Genomic DNA, 4,434 nt, shown 5'->3' on the forward strand with positions numbered 1-4,434 from the left:
CCGGGAACTATTTAGTGTACTGGTCATTTTTTAGATATGTACTACACATTTTTGTACTGGGAATTTTCTTGTGTGTCGGGAATTGTTCTGTGTACAAGCCATTTGGTTATGTACTAGAAATTTTTGTAGTGGGAATTTTCTTGTGTACCGGGAATTGTTCTGTGTACTCGCCATTTGGTTATGTACTAGACATTTTTATACTGGGGAATTTTCTTGTGCACCGGGAATTGTTCTATGTACCGGCCATTTGGTTTAGTACTGGACACTTTGGAACTGGGAATTTTCTTCTGTACCGGAAATGGTTCTGTGCACTGGACATTTGGTTATGTACTTTGATGTTTTTAGAGATGAAGAAGATAAAATGTGAAACAAATAAGAGTGATGAAGAAGAAAAATAAGAACATAAAACTTTTAGAGAGAGAAAGACAGAAAACTTTAATGTTTTTAGAGATTGAAAGAGATGAAGAAGATAAAATGTGAAACAAAATAAGAATGATGAACACCCAAAAATGAGAACATAAAACTTTTAGAGAGAGTAAGAACAGAAAATTGATGTTTTTAGAGATTGAAAGAGATGAAGAAGATAAAATGTGAAACAAAAAAGAATGATGAACATCCAAAAATAAGAACATAAAACTTTTAGAGAGAGAAAGAAAAGAAAATTTATGTTTTTAGAGATTGAAAGAGATGAAGAAGATAAAATGTGAAAAACAAAATAAGAATGATGAAGAAGATTTTTGGATGTATAAATAAGAAGAAAGAAGGAGTTGAAACAAAATATAATGGGAGGGATCCAAAAAAATTGGTTGAAATTTCGTCAAAAAATGGCGCCATTTTTGAATTTTCAGAAAATCTGAATGTTTCTCTGACATGACGTCATGTACGGGGAATTAATTGCTTCGCTGTCGTCCGTCAGATTGTCAGAAAACACAGAACTTTCCCGTGGAGGGGTAAAAGAGGGATAAATAAAATAAAAACCAGAAAACTGTGAGCTGTCCTGACAATTTGGACTGGGTTCTCATTTTTTTTTTGAGCTGGAGGTAATGCTTATTTACCCTCCATTTTTTGGGCCTCTCACTCAAAAATCCTTTTTTTAACTTCTCCCCTCGTATTAATATTTAATTGAATTTATCTGTTCAGTAATTTTTTTTTTGTGATGAAGGTATCTGTTCAGTAATTGGTAATTGATTGTACTTATTATTTTAGGCCGATGATAGTGGGGAAATAAAAAGGTTAAAAAGAGTGGAAATTCCAAAACACACAAACCAAACATGCGTTTAAAATCGATGGTCGGAGCTAACAGGCGACGGTCGGCGACTTCGTTCTCTCCCTCTCTTCTCTCTTTGTCTATCTCCCATTCTTCTCTCTATTTCTCTATCTCTTCTCTCACTATCTCCGACAAAGGGGATGGACCCTTCGTCGGAGTCTGGTTTGAAACTTGAACCAGACGAAACCAGATCTGGTTTAATCTGGAAACCAGGGCTCTAGCGAAGGGGCTCTCCCCCTTCGCCAGAGATATATATACAGAGAGAGAGGGGAGTGAAACAGAGAGAGAAAGAGAGAGGAGAAAGACACAGAGAGAGATGAGAGATGGGAGAAAGAGAAAGAAAAGATAGATAGGACAGAGAGGGAGAGAAGATGAGAGTTGTCGGAGATGATGAAAATGTGGTCGGAAATATAAAGAGGGAGAGTGGACGGAGAGAGAGAGAGAGAGAGAGGATAGAGAACAGAGAGAGAGGATATGAGAGAGAGAGAGAGGATATGAGAGAGAGAGAGAGAAGATGACAGTTGCCAGAGATGACGAAAATGTGGCCAAAATTTATTGTGGAGGTCGAAGGAATTTATAGTGGAAGTCGTTGGTGTTCATGGTTGAAGTGGGAGAGGAAGAAGTTGAAAATAGAGTTTAAGTGTTTGGAGGAAACAAAAATTTTTTAAGAAAAATTATTCCCGCCCAAAACTTTGTGCCCTGAATAATTTCTTTATTTCCCAAAATCACCCACCTTATTTTAGACTAAATTTAGTATTATAATACATTATTTTAGTAATAAGTTTAGTTGAGAATTAATATGATTCATAAAGATTTATTTTGTCTGTAGATTATTTAATTTATAATTTCACTCTTTTTAGGCGTCAAACATAACCCTAGCATGTTTCAAGAATACAAAAATCAAAATTTCTTTCTTATGAAACATTTTTTTGTCATTGTGCGCTCATCTTCAGCTAAGGGTTGTTTTAAAATATTAATATAAAGAATACGAAGATAAAGAAAATCATAACTAGAGTATTTTGTATTTGCTAAAGAAACTGATAATGTTTTGAGTCCATGATAGTATAACTTGTAAACTATAACACACCCTTCTAGGTAGTATGGCTAGAGTAGTGTCATTTCTGGTAAGCACGTTGCATAACAACTAATTCATACTCCTAAATTTCAAAAAATTTAGAATGATTTTTCAAATGGTCTTTAGTTTATGATCTGCTTTCCCGTCTAGCCTCCTAGTGTATCGAAAATACTCAGATGACCATCTTTTCGCTGTTACCGTCACATTAGGGGAGTGGAAGAGGGAGTGTCATAGGTGCGACGGCACCGGACCCCCTAAAACGACAAGAAAAATCAAAGAAATTTGGGCCCCTCGATAAACTTATCATATCATGGTATAAATATTTGAAGGACTAAATTATTGACTTAACCTAGTTGTAGCTCATTTGGTAAACTCATTGTTTTACAAACAAGAGGTCAAGAATTCAAATCTCACTACTTTCATTTTCTTTTTCTTTTCTAAATATCAATTACAAATAGAGTTAATTCTTATTTGACCCCCTACTTTGTGACCAGCTTCCTTTATGGCCCTCTATTTTCTGTAAATTCAAATATGACCCCTATTTTTGAAGTAAATGTCTTAACTGTCCTTTCTATATTTATTTTTTCAAAATAAAGTAAAAAATAAAACTTTAATTCCACCTCATAACCCTCTCCCCCACACATATCTTTCCACGTCACCCCTCTCTCTATCTCTCCAACTCACCCCTCTCTCTCTTCAACTCACCTCTCTCTCTCCTACTCACCTCTCTTCTCCGACGAAGGTCGCCGACCTTCATAAAAAAAAACACTCATCTCTCTCTCTCTATAACTCCGGCGAAGGGTCACTCCTTCGCCGGAGTTCTAGAGAGAGAGAGATGAGTGTTTTTTTTCTTTTTTTATGAAGGCGAAATTTGTCGAAGAAGAGAGGTGAGTAGGAGAGAGAGAGGTGAGTAGGAGAGAGAGAGGTGAGTATTAGAGAGAGAGGGGTGAGTTGGAGAGAGAGAGAGGTAAGTTGGAGAGAGAGAGAGAGAGAGGTGACGTGGAGAGATGTGTGGGGGAGAGGGTTATGAGGTGGAATTAAAGTTTTCTTTTTTATTTTATTTTGAAAAAATAAATATAGAAAGGGTAGTTAGGACATTTACCTCAAAATAGGGGGCCATATTTGAATTCACCGAAAATAAGGGGCCATAAAGGAAGTTGATCACAAAGTAGGGTGCCAAATAGGAATTAACTCTTCCAAATATATGCTTCTAGGCTAATGATTCAAAGGAAGTTTAATAAGTATTGTTTTCGTTCTTTTTTTCAAAAATGATTCTTGAAAATTTGTATAGAAATAAAACTAATATTTTTTCTCTTGAAAAAAAAAGTAATTGGTTGGCAAGTAATTTTGTCCTAAATATTTTTTAAAAATTGTCCTAAATACTTTGAAGCATCAAACATAGTCTTTTTTTTTTTTTTTTTGTTGAACTATTGAAGCATCAAACATAGTCAATTGTTATATTCATTCACATTCATCTAAAATATATCAAAAATGGATTTAGTAACCAAAGTTAAGTTTTTTTTTGTTAACTATGATATGTATAAGAAATTATTTTCGTCTTATATTATTCGAAGGGCTCCGAATAGAACTTCGCACCTGACCCCATTTTTCCCAGCCACGCCACTGACAAGATCGTTAAAGCCGAATTTTCTACTCCAAAATTACTTTTTTTTAATTCTCTAACATACTTAACTCTCTTTCTCTCTCTTCCTAAATTCTCTCTCTCTCTCTCTCTATCTCTTTCTCCATTTAAAAACTTAGAAAATTTAACCTTAATTTCATCCAGCAGCTGGGACATTTCTTCCATTATTATCATTAACAACATGTTCATCTCTAAGTCTTCTGAGTTTCTTTCAAAGGAATGAAAAATCGACATATGTTATTTTTCAGATGAGGAAGAAAAGTTACTTGCAAAAACTTCGTTTAGAGTTTTGATTGAAAAATTACGATGTTTCTATTTAGATTTGGAAATATTTGAAATTTGACCACAAACATACCATTCATTCTTTCTTCTTCATTTCTATCTCATTGTCTTTAATCTTCTCTATGAAAACCCCATGAAACTGTAGCTAAACTCACAAGAGGCCCTTTA

The sequence above is a fragment of the Eschscholzia californica genome, unplaced genomic scaffold, assembly GCF_041429995.1.
Source record: "Eschscholzia californica isolate CP2 unplaced genomic scaffold, dmEscCali1.0.p SCAF_3, whole genome shotgun sequence".
Classification (NCBI taxonomy): domain Eukaryota; kingdom Viridiplantae; phylum Streptophyta; class Magnoliopsida; order Ranunculales; family Papaveraceae; genus Eschscholzia; species Eschscholzia californica.